This window comes from Bos grunniens, chromosome 19 (genome assembly GCF_055505025.1).
Source record: "Bos grunniens cultivar Pamir isolate PY7600 chromosome 19, Bosgru_T2T1.0, whole genome shotgun sequence".
In the NCBI taxonomy this organism is placed as follows: Eukaryota; Metazoa; Chordata; class Mammalia; order Artiodactyla; family Bovidae; genus Bos; species Bos grunniens.
In genome coordinates, this window is record NC_141183.1 from 12,329,498 (window position 1) to 12,351,634 (window position 22,137).

At 50.0% G+C, this 22,137-nt stretch overlaps 1 pseudogene; it reads right to left on the reverse strand.

Annotated features, from left to right (window-relative positions):
* Positions 1-3,037: 3,037 nt before the first annotated feature.
* LOC147351244 (large ribosomal subunit protein uL1 pseudogene) lies at positions 3,038-4,150 on the reverse strand (annotated as a pseudogene).
* Between the last annotated feature and the right edge of the window lie 17,987 nt (positions 4,151-22,137).

A 22,137-nucleotide genomic window follows, 5' to 3' on the forward strand; every position in this document is an offset into this window, starting at 1 on the left:
CTTCAGCTGCCAAGGACAGACTGGCTGGCCAATATGGGTTTCTAACGTCCCCCAGACTAAGAGTGGGGAGAGAGACCCCAAAAGGAAACCAAAGTACTCTTACCAGAAAAGAGCCGAGGGCTGCAGAAAGTTATGCAGGCAAAAGGGAGCTCAGCCCATCCCAATCCTATTTAGAAATTAAAACAGGTCTGGATGGCCTTTTGCTCAAAGAATTTCTTCTTCTACCGAATAATTTGAAACATCTATTGTGTGCTTTTCTTTTCCATGAAAAAAAAAATTGTATTAGGTTTTGTAATCCAGTACCACAATCTATTATGTACTTTAAAACATAGAGTACTTGCCCTTCTGGTGCCTCCAGACGTGGATTCTAATTAACTAATTGCATAAACGCCATGGAAGCAAAGTAGGAAAGGACTTCTGGGAGCCTGCCTGTGTTTCTGGGAGGAATTCTGGGAGGACAGAAGAAAAGCAGGAGGGAGGCAGGAGAGCTCCATGTGGAGAACCTGGTGCTTGCCAAACCCCTGCAGTGGGCGGGAGGCTGGGGGCTGAGTCCAGGATGGAAGCCAGCGGGTGGAGGGTGGAGGGCAGAAGGTGGGCCAGCAGGGCCTGGGCTATGAGGTCAGACACTGTCAGAGGGCCTTGATCAGGGCTGTGACTGGGTCAGGCGTGGATATTAAAGGATTCTCAGGGCTGGCAGTTCATCAATTAAATATAGAGTTACCATGGTTGTCACTGTTTAGTTACTAAGAGTTGCTATGAAAGTATTAAGTCACTCAGGCGTGTTCAACTCTCTTGGACCCTATGGACTATAGCCCGCCAGGCTCCTCTGTCCATGGAATTCTCCAGGCAAAAATACTGGAGTGGGTAGCCATTCCCATCTTCCTGACCCAGGGATTGAACCCAAATCTCCCACATTGCAGGCCGAGTCTTTACCAGCTGAGCCACCAGGGAAGCCCTATGAGTTATCATGTTACCTAGCAATTCCTCTTCTGGGTTTATTCCCAAGAGAAATGATAACATGTGTCCACATGAAAGGCTGTTAAATGGGTGATCACAGCCGCCTTATCACAGTCTCCAGAAGTCCATCTGTGTATGAAGCGATAAACAAATCGTGGTCCATCCATTCAATAGGTGGACCTATCCAGCTTTTAAAGGGAATGAAACCCTCACTCCTGTTAAAACACAGCTACACCCTGAAGACATTCAGTTCAATTCAGTTCAATCACTCAGTCGTGTCCGACCATTTGTGACCCCATGAATCACAGCACACCAGACCTCCCTGTCCATCACCAACTCCTAGAGTTCACTCAGACTCACATCCATCGAGTCGGTGATGCCATCCAGCCATCTCATATTCTGTCATCCCCTTCTCCTCCTGCCCTCAATCCCTCCCAGCATCAGGGTCTTTTCCAATGAGTCATCTCTTCACATGAGGTGGCCAAAGTACTGGAGTTTCAGCCTAAGCATCAGTTCTTTCAGTGAACACCCAGGAGGACTGATCTCCTTTAGGATGGACTGGTTGGATCTCCTTGCAGTCCAAGGGACTCTCAAGAGTCTTCTCCAACACCACAGTTCAAAAGCATCAATTCTTTGGTGCTCAGCTTTCTTCACAGTCCAACTCTCACATCCATACATGACCACTGGAAAAACCATAGCCTTGACTAGACGGACCTTTGTTGGCAAAGTGATCTCTCTGCTTTTGAATATGCTATCTAGGTTGGTCATAACTTTCCTTCCAAGGAGTAAGCATCTTTTAATTTCATGGCTGCGAACACCATCTGCAGTGATTTTTGAGCCCCCCAAAATAAAGTCTGACACTGTTTCCACTGTTTTCCCATCTATTTCCCATGAAGTGATGGGACCCGATGCCATGATCTTAGTTTTATGAATGTTGAGCTTTAAGCCAACTTTTTCACTCTCCTCTTTCACTTTCATCAAGAGGCTTTTTAGTTCCTCTTCACTTTCTGCCATAAGGGTGGTGTCATCTGCATATCTGAGGTTATTGATATTTCTCCCGGCAATCTTGATTCCAGCTTGTGCTTCTTCCAGCCCAGCGTTTCTCATGATGTAGCTGCATATAAGTTAAATAAGCAGGGTGACAATATACAGCCTTGATGTACTCCTTTTCCTACTTGGAACCAGTCTGTTGTTCCATGTCCAGTTCTAACTGTTGCTTCCTGACCTGCGTATAGGTTTCTCAAGAGGCAGGTCAGGTGGTCTGGTATTCCCATCTCTTTCAGAATTTTCCACAGTTTATTGTGATCCACACAGTCAAAGGCTTTGGCAAACATTAAGCTCAGTGAAAAGAGTCAGACAAACTCATAGAGACAGAGAGTGTATTAGCACTTGCCTAGGGCTGGGAGAAGGCAATGGCACCCAACTTCAGTACTTTTACCTGGAAAATCCCATGGACAGAGGAGCCTGGTAGGCTGTAGTCCATGAGGTTGCTAGACTCGGACACGACTGAGCGACTTCACTTTCACTTTTCCCTTTCATGCATTGGAGAAGGAAATGGCAACCCACTCCAGTGTTCTTGCCTGGAGAATCCCAGGGACGGCGGAGCCTGGTGGGCTGCTGTCTATGGGGTCGCACAGAGTCGGACACGACTGAAGCGACGCAGCAGCAGCAGGGCTGGGAGGGATGGAGGGCTGAGGGATGGGGGCTAGAAGGCAGGAGGTTTCCTTTTGAAGTGATGAAGTGTTCTAAAAATTAACTGTGGTGACAGCTGCATGGCTGTGAACACACTAAAAACCACTGAACTGTGCGCTTCAGATGAGTGAATTATATGGTATGTGAATTACGTCTCAACAAAGCTGTTAAAAGAAAACAGGGACTTCCCTGATGGTCCAGTGGTTAAGACTCTGCCTTCCAATGCAGGGCGCACGGCTTCCACCCTTGGTCCAGGAAGATCCCACAGGCCACGAAGCAACTAAATCCATGAGCCCTAAAACCCACACGCCACAATGAAGAGAAGCTCCCACCTGCCGCAGCTAGAGACAGCCCGCGAGCAGCAACGAAGACCCAGTGCAGCCAAAAATAAAGAATGATTTACTAAAACTAAAAAAGGACAGTCCTCACAGGTGAGTTAAAAATGCAGAGAGAAGCTGGGTGGAGTGGGGGAGCCCCTGGAACAGATGCAGTCCACTGATGACTCGGGCCACAGCCTGGGGGGAGGAGGCCACGACTCTCACAGAAGCAGCATCTTCTCGCCCACAACGTGGCCCCGGGCAGAATGACAGGCAGAATCCGTGAGGCTGGGACAGAAGGAGCCCCCCTACTTTCTCATCCCTCCTGTCATCTGCCCGGTTGCTTTTGTTTTATCAGTCTGATGGGTTTAATTTTTATTGTGAGGTAGTTCAACCAATCTCAAGTATTTTCTGACATAAATTCAATGGAAGTTTCAATCTTGCCTCTTGTTTGTGTGTGTGGAGTATGGTTTATTAAGCTGTGCCTTAGTACAGGTTGCTGGGGCTTGCCCGTGGTGCTTTTAATGGACAAGGCCCTGATGTGCTGCCAACTTTCCTTGAGCAATGATACCAGGAAGTTGACAGCTAAGTGGATGTTGTACACAGCTCCTCGTCTGTCATCTTCACGTCGCCAACAGCCACTGCCAGACACAGCAGCTTCTGCATCTGGAACTTGATCGTGGACTTCACTTCATCAGCTTCGGCCACCATGTTCCCACTGTGGGTCAGCAAGGATGGGAACTTGCCAGCCTTGTTCAGGTCTGGGCCCAGGATTCATGGGATCTGCTTAATCAGGGAGAGACGCTGAAGCCAGAAAGACATCATACTTCTTGGCCAGCTTCTTGACCAGTTTCTTGCTCTTGTTGAGTTTCTTCAGCACCTTGCTGTCCATGTGGGGGATAGCCAAGCCTTGGCCTTATCACACTGCTGCTGGTCCCCCAGGACACATACTTGGGGTGGGGAGTGGACACCACAAGCAGGGCATTAAGCCTGATAGTGCCTGGGGAGCATTTGCCCTTCTGAGGGTCATAGTTCTTCAGGCTGCCCTGAAGCTCCACCGTCTCCAAACACTTCCAGGGCTTGTGCTGTTCCTGGACAGGACTTCCTGCACTGCCTATAGAGGGTGTCTCAGGAGACTGCTGCTCATGGTTCCTTGAACCCTGAAAACCAGAAAAGAGTTGCCTTTTTTTTTAATTGGTGTATAATTGCTTTACCATGTTGTATTAGTTTCTGCTCTACAATGGATTGAATCAGCTATATGTATACATATATCCCCTCTCTCTTGGACCTCCCTTCCACTGCACCGCCCCCCCATCCCACCTCTCTAGGTCATCACAGAGCACCGAGCTGAGTTCCCCGGGCCATACAGAAGGTTCCCACTACATTTTACACATGGTGGTGTATTTATGGGGCTTCCCTGGTAGCTCAGATGGTAAAGAATCGCCTGCAATGCAGGAGACCCAGCTTCGAACCCTGGGTCGGGAAGATCCCCTGGAGAAGGGAAAGGCACCCACTCCAGATTCTTGCCTGGAGAATTCCATGAACATAGGAGCCTGGCAGGCTACAATCCATGGAGCTGCAAAGAGTTGGAAATGACTAAGCAACTGACACTTTTTCGCTTTCAGTGTATGTATATCAATCCCAATCTCCCAATTCATCCCACCATCCCCAGTTGTTGGACCCCATCTGTGTCCCAGCTAGAAAGTCAGCCCCTTGGGAGGAGGGCTGAGCTCTTTCTCTGGCTGAGTCCTTCCAGCCATGAGATCCGTCGGGACCTGGCTCAGCTGGGCTCCCAGTGGTCTGCTAAGTGAATGAATGAGTGAACAGATGAGTGAGTGGGTGAGGGAGAAAATAGATGGGAGAAGCAGCTGGGCCTGGGTGGGTCCATCCAGCAGGCCGGTTGCCAAACAGAAAGCTGTCCACTCCCCGAGTGGCCGCTGGGTGGCAGCCTGGTGACACTATGGCTAGGAGGGTTCAGAGCCGGAGGTATAGGGAGGCCCAATGACTGGGGGGACTGCTGCCTAGCAGGGGCTAACGGGGCTCCCCTTTGCCAGGCTGCCTTCCAAGATGAAAGGAGGGTGACCAAAGGAAAATTTGGCTGGAATGTTTTCCAGGAACAGCAGTGGTCTAGAAAGTATTAATACAAAACTCCAAAAGGCAAGGGTCTAGATCCCATCAAAGCCACCCGCCCAGGGTAAAACCCAGCGCCTTCAGAGAGAGGGCAGCGGCCTGGCCCAGGTGGGAGGAGAACTCAGGTTTCGGGACAGGGGCTTCTCCAGACCCTCAGCCTTCCTGGAGCTCAGCCAGCCTTTGGGAGAGGGGATATGACCTAGGTCCATGACCGGACACTCCACCAGCATCACCAGTGCCCAGTGTGGGCTACTGGGCTGACGGGAGAGAGGATTCAGACACGAGAGCCTTACTCCTGGAGGAGGGGGCAGGCAGGAAGGATGGGGGAGGGCAAGCCACGAGGACTCACAGGGTACCGTGATCAAGCCCGGAAGGGCCAGCGGGTGACTGGGTGGAGAGTGCAGAGCCATTCTGTGTGGTCTGAAAGCTGGCTGGGAAAGATACAAGGGGGCAAGACCAGACCCTGTGGCCAGTCTGTCCCGTGGGGAGCATCTGTCTGTTCTGATTGTTGCTGCGGACAGTGGGCGTTCTGCAGCAGGGTCTCGATCCCAGCTGGCCTGGGGGCAGAGTGTGGAAAGAAGGCTCTGGCTGAGAATCCCAGGGACGGGGGAGCCTGGTGGGCTGCCGTCTATGGGGTCGCACAGAGTTGGACACGACTGAAGCGACTTAGCAGCAGCAGCAGCCTTTGGTGAATAATTTTGGGGGTGTGATGGTGGGGTTCCAGTGGAACAAGGGAGGGCTGGGAGGAGAGAGGGCTTCAGAGGAAACCCATTACTGTAGGCCCTGGGGGCACTGGACATGGGGTGCAGTGAAGGGGTGCTGAGAGGGGCTGGTCAAGTTTCCGGTGTGGTCTCCCGCGTCTTTGCATCCTCCCTTCATCCTCCAACCCCCCTCTTCTGCACTGTGGTCGACCAGCTCCTTCCTCACATAAGCTAACTGGGCCCAGCTTTATTTTCCAGACCCTAGGAGGGTGACCAGGAAGCCCAGGACCCCGGTGGGGCTCCCTCTCTTCCAGCAGCCAACACAGAGCTCCCAGTGAGGGGAACTGGAGGACTAGCCACCCTTGCCTACACTGCCACGCACGGCCACTGCAGGGGCCACACCTGGCAGCAGGGGTCAGCTATCTGGGGACACTCTGCACCCTGGGCAGGGGGGCTCACCTCCCACCACAGGTCCCAGTGTCCAGGCTCAGCCCTGGACCCCATCATCCCTGGAGGTCTGGTCACTGTGGGCTCTACAGGTCACTCCTTCCAGAGGGTCCACCAGGCCCCGGTGAGGGTCAGGGTCAGGCTGGACCCTAAAGCATGTTGTTTTTCCATCCATTTATCCTTCCAGCCAGCTAGTTGCGTTTCCAACAACTCACAACCAGAAACATCTTTCCTGTTTCCCAATATTAGAGTTGGCGGCAGCAGCCGCGGAGACAGGGCCCCAGGGCAGGGGAACATGCCACCACTTCCCCTCTGATGAGGACGCAGGAAGCACGCTCCCTGGGTGGGTGCCTGCAGGACTCAGCGGAGGCTGAGGGAGGAGCTGGCCTGCTGGGCTGCTGCGCTCAGGGCCCCGCTTCATGGCTAGTGCTGGCAGCAGTCATGCCCCAGAATTAAACAAGGGTATGAATTTGCTGTACAGCTCAGGAAACTCAAACAGGGGCTCTGTATCAACCTAGAGCAGCAGGATGAGAAGGGAGATGGGAGGGAGGTTCAAAAGGGAGAGGATATATGTACACCTGTGGCCGATTCATGTTGAGGTTTGACAGAAAATAACAACATTCTGTAAAGCAATTATCCTTCAATAAAATAATAAATAAATAAAATTTTTAAAAGATTCAAAAAAAAAAGGTATGACATGTATAAGCCTCCCTGCATCTTAAGACTTAAAATTTTTTTCATTGTGGTAAAATACAATAAAATATAACAAGTAACATAAAGAGAAAGCCCACTTACAGCAACCGAGACCCAGCAGAGCCAAAAACTAAAATAAATAAATAATAAATATATATATTTTAAAATATGTATTTAAAAATATATATTTCATAGTGATGCTATGAACACGAACGTACACATATCTGTTCAAGCCCCATATTCAGTTCTTTTGGGAATACACCCAGGAGTGGACTTGCTGGATCACATGGTGATTCCATGTCTAACTTTTTAAGGAGTCTGTGTCTTAGGTCTTTAAGAGTCTGGACGCCCCCACCCAAAAGGGAGGCTTCATGGTTCCTTCATGTCTTGGTCTCAGGGTCAACACCCTCATCTGCAGCTCTGGAGATATCTGAGAGGTCTCCTCTGTCCTGGGTCGAGGCTCGGGTCTGGAGTGTCAGGGAAGGGTCACCCACCCTTGACCTTTCTAGGGGATAAAAATGAAGCAATGCCCTCATGGCTGCCCACCCCCACTCCCTGAGGGGGCTCCTCTAACTGCCCCAGGACCCTACCCTGTCATCCACGCCCTCATGAAGTCCTCTCTCCTGAGTGCAGACTCGACTTGCCTCTAATAGAAGGTGACAAAGTGACAGGATGTCCCTTGTGAGATAACATTAAAGACTGGCTGCCATCTTGCTCTGGCCCCGAGGAAGGAGCCACCGTGTCCAGCCAGCACCCAGCAAAGACCTAAGGACGTGACAGCCATGCCATGGGGGCCTGGGAGCTCCCTCCCAGGGCTTCCTTATTGTTCTCCATCAGCTGCAGGTCCTCTTGCAAATACATCCCCCAGCTCTACCCGTTTCCCCAGACTCCGTCGTCCTCAGTCTCCCACGAGCTATTCCAGCAGCCTCTTAGGACCCAGTCCAGGTGTCCTTGCCAGGATTTGGAAAATGCCCTTATCAGTACCTTCCCCCTCCCTAGGCAAGTTCCACCATTTGCTCCAGATCCTCAATATCCACTTCTCCTTCTCCTGGGTCCTGCTGGCACATGCCTGCCTGGCCACTGCTGCTGCTGCTGCTGCTGCGTCGCTTCAGTTGTGTCCGACTCTGTGCGACCCCATAAACGGCAGCCAACCAGGCTTCCCCTCCCTGGGATTCTCCAGGCAAGAACACTGGAGTGGGTTGCCATTTCCTTCTCCAATGCATGAAAGTGAAAAGTGAAAGTGAAGTTGCTCAGTCGTGTCCGACTCTAGCAACCCCATGAACTGCAGCCTACCAGGCTCCTCCGTCCATGGGATTTTCTAGGCAAAAGTACTGGAGTGGGGTGCCATTGCCTTCTCCATGCCTGGCCACAGCTCCCTGGAAAATGCTCCATCTCTGCCCATCATCAGGCCACACAAGACTCGCCCCTCGTGATGGTCAGGGGCTTGGAGGGGAGGCAGGCGGACCTGGTGAAGGACCCCTACCTGGTGACGCCTGTGTGGCCTGGGCAGCCGGAGGCTGGTCTCCTCCAGCCAGGCTTGTGGCCACTTCTGCTGCCAGCAGTTTCGGGAGGTCTGAGTTCCAGGCCTGAGGGTTTCCACTCTGACACCTGATCTGGGTTGCAGGGTCCACCCTCTGCTATGGGTCCTGACATTGGCCCAGGAGACGGTGAAGCACAAACGTCCTTTCCTTTGCGGCCCCACACCTCCCCAGAATCAAGTCTTTGACCCGACTACCTGCAAACCTGCCCTCTGGCTTTAGGGGCCGTGACTCTACGTACTGCATGATGGCTGTGTGAGTGTCTTGGGGCTGCCACAGCGGCTGGACAGACTGGGTGGCTTGAACCAGAGTTTTATCAACTTACAGTCTGCGGGACTTCCCTTGTGGTCCAGTGGCTAAGCCTCTGAACTCCGAGTGCAGGGGGCGCGGGTTCAATCCCTGGTCCCCCATGTCACAACCAAGAGTTTGAGTGCCACACTGACGATCACACATGCTGCAATTAAGACCCAGTGCAGCCAAATACATATATATAACAATTCACAGTCTGGAGCCCGGATGCCCAAGACCAGAGTGTACAAGGCTGGCTCCTCCTAAGACCTCTCCTGGGCATGCGGCCCTGCATTCTCCCTGCGTCCTCACACGGGCGTCCCTCTGTGAGTGTCTGTGTTCTAATCTCCTCTTCTTATAAGGATACAGTCAGATTGGGTTAGTGTCCACTCTGAAGGCCTCATTTTACCTTAATTACCTCTGAAAAAGCCCCATCTCTAAACACAGTCTCATCCCAAGGTGCTGGGGGTTCATGCACGTTTTGTTGTTGTTGTTGTTCAGTCGCCCAGTCGTGTCAGACTCTTTTTGACCCCATGGACTGCAGCACGCCAGGCCTCCCTGTCCTTCCCGGAGTTTGCCCAAGTTCCTGTTCATTGTATCAATGATGCCGTCCAGCCATCTCATCCTCTGACGTCCTCTTCTTCTGCCCTCAATCTTTCCCAGCATCAGGGACTTTTCCAGTGGGTTGTCTGTTCTCATCAGATGACCAAACTACTGGAGCTTCAGCAACAGGCTTTCCACTGCAGTCCTTCCAGTGAATAAACAGGGTTGATTTCCCTTAAAATTGACTAGTTTGGTCTCCTTGCTGTCCAAAGGACTTTCAGGAGTCATCTCCAGCATTACAGTTCAAAGGCATTAATTCTTTGGTGTTCTGCCTTCTTTCCAATCCGGCTCTCACACCTGTACGTGATCACTGGGAAGACCAAAGCCTTGATTACATAGACCGTTGTCAGCAGAGTAATGTCTCTGCTTTTCAACACACTGTCTAGGTTTGTCATCGCTTCCCTGCCAAGAAGCAATCATCCTCTGGTTTCATGGCTGCAGTCACCGTCTGCAGGGATTCTGGAGCCCAAGAAGAGGAAATCTGTCACTACTTTCACCTTTTCTGCTTCTATTTGTCATGCAGTAATGGGGCTGGATGACATGACCTTAGTTTTTTTAGTATTTAGTTTTAAGTTGGCTCTTTCACTCTCCTCTTTCACCCTCATCAAGAGGCTCTTTAGTTCCTCTTCGCTTTCTGCCACTATACACATTTTGGGGGGATACAACTCAGCTGGAAACAGAGGGCTCTGGATCTCACTGCGACCCTGAACTGGCTGACCAGAGATTTCTTTGAGGCTTCAGGCCGCTCGATGTCCAACCCTTAAAACTTCTGTTCCCTCTCCAACATCTCTCTGATGCTGAAGACAAGGCTCAACCAGTGTGCCCCTGCCCACTCGTGGCTCAGGCCAGTCCACCCTAGGTGAGCAGCTGTCACGACCCCATCACCAGCCGCCTCGAGGAATGGGAATGGTGGATAAACCCCAGCTTTGTTGCTCCAGGGTTCCATCAATTCCCACCTCTCAGAGGTTGAGGCCATTACTCAGAGAAAGCATCAGATTTTTTCTGCAGAAGTCCGTGGCATAGAGGAGCCACTGCAGGTGAGCTCTGGGGTCAGCTGGGAGAATGGGTGACAGAAGACTGGGGAAGCTAGTTAAGGAAGACCAGCTGGGCCAGCCTGTGGACCAGTCTACACCACTGTGAGGAGACACAGCCTTGGAGGCAAAGGGGAACTATCGGAGGTTGTAAGAACATGGTGTGGTGGGAAGAAGTGAGGACAATCCATGAATGCTTACGCTTTGGGGCGAGTCTGACACAAGCAAAATTCCAAGTTTCATTCCCTACACTCTGGCCCCCAGCCCTGCAGGACCCCTCCCCATCTTTTCCAGCCTCCTTGTCACCCCCTTCTCCATTCCACTTGGCCTGGGCTCATTCTGCAGGAGCCCTTGGGTCCTGCTTCCTCCATTCCCACCTCACCTGTGTTCTGCATCCTGCCCTGATGGCCCAGATGGGGGCCTGGGCTTGTCTGCCCCCCTCACCCTGGGCAACTGGGTCAGGGGCCTCAGCGCTGGGGCCCCTTCCTGTTGCTCCCATTGCGCTAAGTGATTTGATTTGATTGAGCCATGCTGGATGCCACCTAATGTGACTTTGCTCAGCCTGACGACCTTGATGGTGGCTCAGGGCAAGAGTCAGCCAGCAAGACAGAGGCCAAGACCCAGAGGGCAGGGGTCACCTGGGGAGAGAACGACGGCCATGGAGGGAGGACACTGCACCCCTCAGTCAGCCCAGGTTGAAGACTCTGGACTGGCCACTTGGCTTCCAGAGCCTCAAGCTCCTCATCTGTAAAATGGGAGTGGGGATAAAGGAACCTGGAATGGTGGTCAGCCAGCTCTATACCTTGTCTCTCAGTTAACTGGCCTGCCATGCGGTGAGCGGACTGAGTTTGGACTGGGCAACAAAGCACTTAATGTCATTGAACAATACACTTAAGGGTTAAAATGGTAAATTTTGTGTTGTGTGTATTTTATCACATACAAGCTTACTACCAAATCAGCCCTCTTCTGTTAACAGGACAGAGCTGAGTTTATTTCCTAGGACAGTAAAAGGGAACACCACCAGGACAGAACTTTCACAGTGTCTTAGAGGTCAAGGTTAAGTTAAAATTTATTGAGAAATTGCAGTTTGGTTCAAGGCAATTCTCCCCGTACTAGGGACTTGATTGGATAAGATGAGTAAGAATCATGATAATCAGACTAGGCATGGTAGGAAAAGCAGGCTGAGGATTTGAGAGGAAGAATTTAAAGAATCTTTTAAAATAGGAACTTTATGGAGATATAACTCCCATACCATTAAATTCAACCATTTAATGTGTACAATATGATGGGTTTTAGTAACTTCACAGAGTTATGCAGCCATCATCACAATCAATGTTTAGATATTTTCACTAGCCCTCGAACTAAACCCCCTACCCATTAGCAGTCACCCCCATTTTCCTCCAATCTTCTGCATCCCCTCTGTTGGGAGGAAAATCTTTCCTCCTACCAAATTAGGTTCAATAGTTTGAATTAACAATTGAGTAACTGGAGAAAAGAAAGCAAGTCTTATTTATAGGCAGACAAAAAAGAAAAATAAATAAATAAATAAAATGGGAGTGGGGATCCCAACCCTCTGAAGAGACTGTTCTCTAGGTCCAGTGTCCCATTTGGTCAAGACAGAGCATTCTGGGCCTCCACTGCCCCCACCTCGACTGAGGTCCTCGGACAGGCTCAAGTTCTCCAGTTACTTTTTCTTAAAGAGGCCAGATCCCCAACACCACCCTCCAGGGAGAATTCAGAGAGGCTGTGTGGGAGATGTAGAAAACAAACTTGTCCCTACCAGGGGGAAAGGAGGAGGGAAGGATAAATTGGGAGATGGGCTTCCCTGGTGGCTCAGATGGTAAAGAATCTCCCTGCAATGCAGGAGACCCGGGTTCAATCCCTAGCTCAGGAAGATGTCATGGAGAAGGGAACGACAACCCACTCCAGCATTCTTGCCTGGAGAATCCCATGGACAGAGGAGCCTGGCAGGTTACAGTCCATGGGGTCACAAAGTTGGACACGACTGAGTGACTAACACTTACTTACTTGGACTGACTATTTACACACTGCTGCTGCTGCTGCTAAGTCGCTTCAGTCGTGTCCGACTCTGTGTGACCCCATAGACAGCAGCCCACCAGGCTTCCCCGTCCCTGGGATTCTCCAGGCAGGAACACTGGAGTGGGTTGCCATTCCCTTCTCCAATGCATGAAAGTGAAAAGTGAAAGTGAAGTCGCTCAGTCGTGTCTGACTCTTCTCGACCCCATGGACTGCAGCCTACCAGGCTCCTCCGTCCATGGGATTTTCCAGGCAAGAGTACTGGAGTGGGGTGCCATTGCCTTCTCCGATTTACACACTACTATGTATAAAATACACAAAACCTACAGCGCAGCACAGAGAACTCTACTCAGTACTCTGTGAAGACCTATGTGTGTTCAGTCACTCAGTCGTATCAGCCTCTTTATGACCCCATGGGTTATAGCCCACCAGGCTCCTCTGTCCACGGAATTTTCCAGACAAGATACTGGAGCAGGTTGCCATTTCCTTCTCCAGGAGATCTTCCCAACTTGCGTCTCCTGACATCTTCTGCATTGGCAGGCGGATTCTTGACCACTAGCACCACCTGAGCAGCCCTGTAAAGATCTATATGGGAATAGAATCTGAAGGAAAAAAGTGGATATATGTGTAGGTATAACTGATTCATTTTTCTGTACAGCAGAAACTAGCACCACATTGTAAATCAACATTACTCCAATTAAAAAAAATTTTCTTTTTAAAGAGGGCATGTGGGTGGGGATTGGCCCGGGACCCAACCTGCAAAGGACCTGGGTGAACGCTAGGGGTAAGCTGACCCTCCCAGAGGATGGGCACTGAGTGGGGACAGGTCCTGGGTGCCCTAGAGGCTGTCTAGACTTGGGGGTGACTGTGGCTGGTTATGGTGAGCCTGGCTTCTCCCTGTTCCAGGCTCCGCCACACCTTTGAGCATATCCCCGCCCTCTGGAGGTGGGGTCTGGGCATGGTCCATGTGCACAGTGGCCACCCCAGCCTCAGTTTATCTGGAGGTCACAGATGGAGACTGGAGGTCAGTTTGGAGTGGGGTGGTCCCTGGCAGCAGGAGGGCAGCCATGGTGTCCAACAGGCAGAGGAGGCCTGCGTGGAGGGCAAGGAGAGGTAGCCTCCACCGGATTCATGGCTGTGTGAGTGGACAGGCTTGAAGGGGCGCTCAGGCCAGTGACCACCTGCTACCACGGCAGCGGGACCTGGGAAGACTGCTGAGGCCAGAGAGCAGCAGGGCCGGCAACGTCTACTTGTAGGAGTTTCTCTTGTAATCAAAATCAAGATTAGGGGAGGAGGAGCTGGCAGGTCAGAAAGGTAGGGGGATGAACAGCAGGGAGGAGGCTCGGAGAGGAGGGGCCTCAGCTCAGACCTGCCCCAGGAGGAAGGCTCCACTCTGTTCCAGACAGGTTTCGACCAACAGTGACCCAACACCTTTTTCCTTTACTGTAAGAAAATACTGGGAGTTCCCTGGTGGCCGCATAGTTAGGATTCTAGACTTTCACTGCTGTGGCTGGGGTTTAGCCCGTGGTCAGGGAACTGAGATTCTGAAAATGCAGAGTCCTAAGCACTGGACTGCTGGGGAATTCCAGCAAAAGAAAGTCTTAAATCCTGCTTTACCATCTGAGCTACTGCCGCTGCTGCTGCTAAGTCGCTTCAGTCGTGTCCGACTCTGTGTGACCCCGTAGACGGCAGCCCATCAGGCTCCACCATCCCTGGGATTCTCCAGGCAAGAACACTGGAGTGGGTTGCCATTTCCTTCTCCAATGCATCAAAGTGAAAAGTGAAAGTGAAGTTGCTCAGTCGTGTCCGACTTAGCGACCCCACGGACTGCAGCCCACCAGGCTCCTCCGTCCATGGGATTTTCCAGGCAAGAGTACTGGAGTGGGGTGCCATTGCCTTCTCCTACAGGGAAACCCTAAATCCTGCTAGAGATACTAAAAAATCGGCACAATAATTTCAAACAGCAATGGGGCAATATCTAGGGAAATAGCACTATGTCTATTTTAAAAAGTGAATGTGTAGTTAAAAACCTTCCTACAAAAAAGACAGTCTGGACCCAGATGCTTCAGAAATGAATTCTATCACTGTCTAAGGAAGTAATGGGCTTCCTGGTGGCTCAGGGGTTAAAGTGTCTACCTGCGTCTGCCTGCCATGCAGGAGACCTGGGTTCGATTCCTGGCTTGGGAAGATCCCCTGGAGAAGGAAATGGCAACCCACTCCAGTATTCTTGCCTGGAGAATCCCATGGACAGAGGAGCCTGGTGGGCTGCGGTCCAAGGTGTTGCAAAGAGTCGGACACGACTGAGCGACTTCACTTCACTTCAAGGAAGTAATACTACCAATTCTATACAGACTTCCAGAAAACAGAAGAGGGAGGCATACTTAGCAGCTCATTTTATGAGGCCAGTATCATCTCGATACCAAAGCCAGACAATTTTCTTATTATAAGAAAATAAAATTACACACTAAAGTCCTTAACGAACACAGATGCAAAAGCTCTTCATAAAATGTCAGCAAATCTAACCCAGAAGTACATAAAAAGGAGAATATTTCATGACCAAATGAAATGCATCCCAGGAATGCAAGGTTGGTAAACGTTTGAAAATCAGTGTTATTCAGTACAACAATAGAGAAAAACAAATCTCACAAAAAACCAAAGACATCTGATAAAATTCAACATTCATTCATGATTAAAAAAAAATCTCTCAGCAAGCTAGGAATGAATGGAAACATTCTCAAATTGATAAAGGGCAACTCTGTAAAACCTATAAATAACATCATACTTACTGGTGGAAAACTGAATGCTTTTCTCCCAACAATTGGGAATAAAGCAGGGATATGAGCTCTGATCACTTTTGCTCAATGTTGTCCTATAGGTCACAGCCTGTACAATAAGTTACCAAAAAATAAATAACCAGGTACACAGATTGTAAAGGAAGAAAACATCCTTTCTTACAGACTGCATGGTCACCTCCATAGAAAAACCCAAGGAATCCACACACACAAGTAGAACTAATAAATGAGTTTAGCAAGGTCACAGGATACAAAATTAACAGGCAAAAACATCAGCTGCATTTCTATACAGTAGCAATAAGCAACTGGAAACAGAAATTTCACAAAATTACCCTTCACGATAGCATCAAAAATCATGAAATACTGTCCCTAACAACAACAACCAAAAATCTGTATGACCTATGTACTGGAAATGATCAAACACTGCTGAGAGAAATGAAAGAAGACCTGAATAAATGAAGAGATGCATCTTGTTTGTGGCTGGGAAGATTCAATGTTAAGGTGTCTTTTCTCCCCAACTTAACGTATAGATTCAACTGAATCTCAATCAAAGTCTTAGTAGGCTTTTTTGGTAGCAATTGACAACCTGATTTTAATATTCAAATGAAAATGCAATGAACGTATAGTACAAAAACATCTTTGAAAGAGTTGAATAAAGCTGGAGAAGTCACAGTACCCAATTTCAAGACATGCTACAAAGCTACAGTAACCAAGAGAGCGCAGTCTTGACATAAAGATGGACATAGAGAACAACGAAAAGAAGAGAGCTCAGAAAGAGACCCACAGTGATGGTCAAGAGATTCTTTTACAAAGGTGCTGAGGCAACTCAGTGAGGAAAGAGTCTTTTCAGTAAATGGAGCTGGAGCAACTGGGTGCATTTGCCAAACAAACAAACTCACGTTGTACCGCATGCCAGGACAGCTTACCATAAATCATAGATCAATGTGTAAGAGCTGAAACGACAAATCTTCAAGAGAAAACACGGGAGAAAGTCTTAGCCACCTTGGATTAGGCAAAGATGTCTCAGATGGGGCACAAAAAGCACAAGTCCTGAAACAAAAATATGATATTTGGATTTCATCAAAATTAAAAAACGTCTGCTCTCTGAAGAACAAATAAGAAAGTAGGAGAGCAAGTCATTGAACAGGAGAAAATATTTACAAGACATGCATCTGGTGAAGGACTTGCATTGGAACATATTGGAAGTGGAATGGTTAAAAAATCAGAATCGACAATTCAAAAACCCTGAAGAGCTTGAGGGCCTAGAAGGATTCGGGGCGATGGCAGCTCTCCCTAAAGGCCATTGGAGATGCAGGACAGTGAAGCCGCTCAGGACAAGAGCTTGGAGGTTTCTTATAAAGTCAGACATGGGCCTGGGAACCACAATCCCACCCCGAGGTATTTCCTCCGGAGAAATGAAAACATGTGTCCACATAAAGATCTGCACACAACCGTTTAGAGGAGACGAATTCACAACGCCAAAATCTGAGAACAACTTGAGACTTCCATGGTAATTCAATAGTTAAGGCTCTGCGCTTCCAGTGCAAGGGGCGTGGGTTCGGTCCCAGGAAACTAAGATCCTTCATGCCATGTAGTTCAACACACACACACACACACACACAAACTGGGAACGACCCAAATGTCCATGTCCACCAACTGGATGGATAACCAAAACCTCAGGCCATCCATCCAGTGAAACAGGACTCAGCAACAAACAGAAGTAACCACTATTACAGGCTGTACCACTGGTGGGTCTCAAAAACTTTGCCATATATGAGAAGCCAGACACAGAAGACTATATATCCCATTTATATGTATTCTTGGAAAGGCAGACCCATAGGCCCAGAAATCAGGTCAGTGATGGCCAGGGGCCTGGAAGGTGAGGATGGACTGCAGGGGGTCATGAAGGAATTTGAGGGCAACAAAAAAGTCCTATGTGTATTTTTATAGTACACTTTGGTAGCCCACCCTCAATGTTTTTTAAAAATGTATTTATTTTTGGCCACGCTGGGTCTTAATTGCAGCACTCGGGATCTTTGATCTTCATCGCAGCACGTTAGATCTTTACTTGTGGCATACAAATGCTTAGCTGCAGCATGTGGGATCTAATTCCCTGATTAGGGATCAAACCTGGACTCTGCATCGGAGGACGGAGTCTTAGCCACTGGACCATCAGGGAAGTCCCTATTTTTAATATTTTAGACCAAAAATGGGAGAGTTGAGTTTTTCCTAGGTGTTTACACGTCTAGGGGGTTTAAGTAAAGAACTCCATTGTGATCCCCTCAAATAATAACTAACTACTCACTCCCCAACCCAGGTCAGCACGAATGCAGCCCAAAAGCATATTGCTGAGTAGAAAAACAGATATATCAGACCTGGTGTTTTAAGAACAGGCCATGGAATTGTAAATCAACAATACTTCAACAACAACAAGAAAAAAAAAAAAAACCCTGCCACAGATATCATGCATCATCTCTATATTTGTGCAACAGCAGTATGGAAAACTAAGGGAGAAACACCCAGTTTGGAGCAGTGGGAATTTTAGGGGGAGGGGTAGGCAAGGCCTGGGAACATCCAGGACTTTAAGAAAATATGTACAGTAACCACATTCTTCACTCTATCTCCCCATCTGCCGTATTTTCTTTATCAGAACCTGACGTCACAGCAGGAACACGCAGATCTGCTGGGTTGTGTATTGTCCGCCTCCCTCTCCTAAGATGTCAGCTTCCCTCCGTCTCCCAGCATCCAAGACACAGTAGGTGCTCAATGGATAGTTTGGATCGGTCTTGATTTGCTCTGTACAGCATTATCCCAACTTCCCAGAACCCCAACCAGGGCCCTCGTGCCCTCTTCCCCCACCTCAATCCAGAGGCATCATGACCTTCTGCATTCGTACCTTAATTGTGGAAATTTTGCTGGTGTAGGGTCGGTGGGTGACCTGGGGCTATGATTACATTTCCTTCTTGATAGAGTTTCTTGGTGTTTCTAGACGGTGCTGGCCAACAGAAATATTTTTCATCACAACGGTGAACCAACGTGTCATTTCAAACATTTTGTAACCACATTTAAAAAGGAAAAGGAACTGGTGAAATGAAGGTTGCCCTGGTGGCCCAGTCGTAAGGAAACTGCCTGCCAATGCAGGAGACACGGGTTCGATCTCTGGGTTGGGAAGATCCTTTGGAGTGGGAAATGGTAACTCACTCCAGTATTCTTGCCTGGGAAATCCCATAGACAGAGGAGCCTGGCGGGCTACAGTCCATGGGGTCACAAAAGAGTTGGACACGACTTAGTGACTAAACAACAATACCTTTTATTTAACCCAATTTGTCAGGGAGAGGATTGCTTCAACATGTACCAGCACACACGATTTGTGACACTTTATGTTCTATTTTTATACTAAGCTTTCAAAATCCAGTGTCTTCTTGACTGGATGGTATCCCACTCCATGCTGGGTGGCTCAAGCTTGGAGCTTCTTAAGAAGAACTGCATGGGAAGTTAAGAGTCCTCTGGTGTCTGGAAATGTCCTTATTCTGCCCTTGCAACCTGTGGCATGACTTGGAAGATGGTGGTCCTGGTGCGAGGACGTGAGGTGAGAAATCCCGTCACTGGGAACGTGGCTCCCTCAGCTGCAGGCAACAGGTCTGATGCCACGCTGAGCAACGCCCATCTCCGGGAGACCTCTGTTCACACTCTAGAAACTTTCCATATCTTCTCTTTATTCTGAGATGTTTGAAACTTCATGAGGTGGCAACATGGTTGAATTTTTTAATCCATTAGCTGGTTTGCTGTTTTTATTGTGCTGGGTAGTTGGCAGACTTTTCCACTACAAAAGTTCTAGGAAGAACTTTGTATTACTTCTTCACAATTGTCTTCCTCCTCCACTGATCTTTGTTTGGAAACTCTGTCCCTCTGACCCTCCATATGGATCCTCCACCATCCCTTATCTTCTCTTTCCTAGTTTCTGTCTCTCTGATTTTTGTTCTTTCTTCTGTGAAATTTCTTCACTTCCTCTTTCAATCCTTCTACCAAATTTTTAAGTTTTCAGATATTATTTTCTACCTTACAAGGACTCTTTCTTGTTTTCTTCCTGTTTTGCGAAGTGCCCTCTCCTAGTCGCACGGGTGCCTTGTCTTTCCCTATCTGAGGAAGATCGTCTGAAGTTTTCTTTGGATCCCTGCATTAGCTCGTTTCCTCTGGTGTCCTCTTTTCTGTTGGTTCTCTGTCTCTCAAGCATGTCTGAGCGAGGCACCAGGATGCAGTTTGGGGCTCATTCCCTGGAGTGGTGGGGGGCATACCTGAAACAGCTTGGGACTGTTCCCTTTTTTGATTCCTATATCCTGCGAATGGTTGCGTAAAGTCTGACAGACCCACACAATGGAATACTAAGTGCCCATGTACCATGGTGTTGAGAGGACTTCTTATGAAGATGGGGAAATGCTTATGTTACCAGCTGTGCGGGGAAACCTTGACATAAAACTCTATCAAAAGCAATGAATTGAGGCACAGTAAAGAGATCTGAAAGGAGCCGCCTTGTGACATTAACAGCCGTCTCTCTGGGGGCACCATCTCTTTTCCCTCTGCCCCCTTTTCTGCAGCTCCCAAATCCAGGGTCCCTCTGCCCTGGATTTCTACCAAGAACCACCCCATCTGGCCATGAACCACTCCATCTGGCCACGAACCACCCCATCTGGCCATGAACCACCCCATGCGGCCACCTCTTTCCTGGCCGCTTATCATCATCTTCCCCCCAGAACTTGAGGCTGGGGTGTCTGCTTCATCGGCAGTACTAGCTCATACCACTCAGCCAAATGCCTAAACTGAACTCTGGGTGTGTCTCCAGAGCCCACAGAGCAGACAGACGGGACAGCACTCCTGAGGCTGCAGAGGGCAGCCCCCAGCGCCCCCGCCTGCCCTGGCACATGGGAGCCAGCACATCTCCAAGGCGCCAACGGGACCCTCAGGGACTCAGTGGTAGACAGGCCCCTTTCTCAGTACCCAGACCTCCAACACCCCGTGGGAAGGCCCAGCCCCCTTCGTTCCCAGTTTCTGGTCTATTTATGTCTTATGAATTCAGTTATGTAAATAAGGGTGGCCCAGCCCAGGGAGGGGCCCTCACCCCCATCTGCTCCCTTTCCCTCTGCCTTCTGCTCCCCACTGTGACCACACATTTCAGGTATGCCCCCACCCCCATATCATACACTCTACATTTATGCTTTCTTATCTCTTCCTGCTAGAACCCAACGGGGGCCACCCAGAACCTCCCCGCAGACTGCCGGGCCTCCACCCAACCAAAACACAGTCAGGAAAATAAGGTCCAGAGGGCCTCTTTGAAGATCACACAGCAGGGATGACCTTCCCATCTCCTCAGGTTAATCCCACATCTAGGAAGAACCTCTAGATTCTCCCCTGAGCCTCACAGACACCCAGAGTGGTGCCAGTTACCCGGCTTACAGTGAGGCAGGAACCCAAGGTCACAAGCAAGATTCCACCTACTCAGATCAGTGTGGTCCCTATGGGTGCCCCACCCCAGACAGGTGGGAGGAGAGCTGGAAGAGAGGTGCCAGAGGAGGGGAGAAGAGCGTGGAGGATGGTGGTCTTTGGGGACCCATCTCAGAAAGCTCCCTGCCCCCAGAAACTGCCCCCGGCACTTGCACAGTCAGCCCTATGTAAGCAGAGCTCGACTTTCTGACCTTTGCCTCTGACCTTTGCCTTTGGCCATTGCCTGAACCAAAACAGGCTGCTCTAGAGGCAGGGTTCCAGGTGGGCTGATAAGAATGGGGGTCTGGAGGGCACTCTCAGTAATACTCCTCCATCCTGAGCCTTCAGACAGCGTCAGGGCAGGTGTGTAGAGGTCAGGTTACCAAGCACCGACTACCTGTGGGCATGTCATGGGGTGCTGGGACCAGCTTCAGCTCTGCTCTGAGGGCTGGAGGGTGGGGGAGCCATGGGTAGAGGAGAACCACATGTTCCAATGTCCCCCCACCCCCAAACAGAAGTAGAATTTAGAGAAGGGCCCCAAGGATAAAGGACAGCATCTAAGAAAGAGCTGACCCAGTGGGTCAGGGAAGGCACCCAGGACAGCGGTTGACAGTGGATTCCAGAGAAACATGAGAGGGAGAACTAGGATTTGGTGATGGGCTGGAAACCTCAGGATCCCTGCCAGGTGTCCAGCTGGTGGGTGGGCCGAGAAAGTGCATCCAGGAAATGGCAGCGGGCCAGTGGAGAGGGGTCCTGATGTGGCGCTGGGCATCTAGCAGTGTGAACACCAGGAGACCCGGGTGGTACACAGGGAACTGTCCAAGGGAAAAAGGAGTGCAGAGAGGAGGTGATGGGAATGCCAGCCTGGAAACCATATCCATGGGAGAACATTCCATAGGAGGGCATGACCATCAGGGTCCCCGGATCCTGAAACGCCAGCAAAAATGAGGCCCTAAAGTATCCATGTGGTTTGGTGGCCCTGAGGTCACTGGGGACTGACCGCTGGGGTGTGTGTAGGGTGCAGGTGAGGAAGTGAAAAGGGCCCTAAAGCAGCAGCTGAGACGCTGGCTGGCTGTAGACCGGAGGGGTCGTGGGAGAAGAGGACATAGTCAGGGGAGTGAATCTGGGATCTGGCGTTAGGAAGGAGGAAGTGTGGGAAGGAGGAGGTGTGGAAGGAGCAGAGCGTTGTCCTCTCCAAGTAGGAGAAGCGGTGGCCAGGGACTCTGGGCAGCCGGCTTGGTGTAGAGGGTGGGGTTGGGGGCTCTTGGATGAACTGCGCTGGAGGGGGCTTAAGGGAGAAGACTCAGGACACCGGGCTTAAAGAGGCATCCCAGGGGCCACTCTTCCCCGCCTGGCGTGGGCTCGGCCATTGGAGGGCCTTGGCCCCCGCTCCAATCCAGCTTGCTCTGGGCGCTGGAAGGGTCACCTAGGAG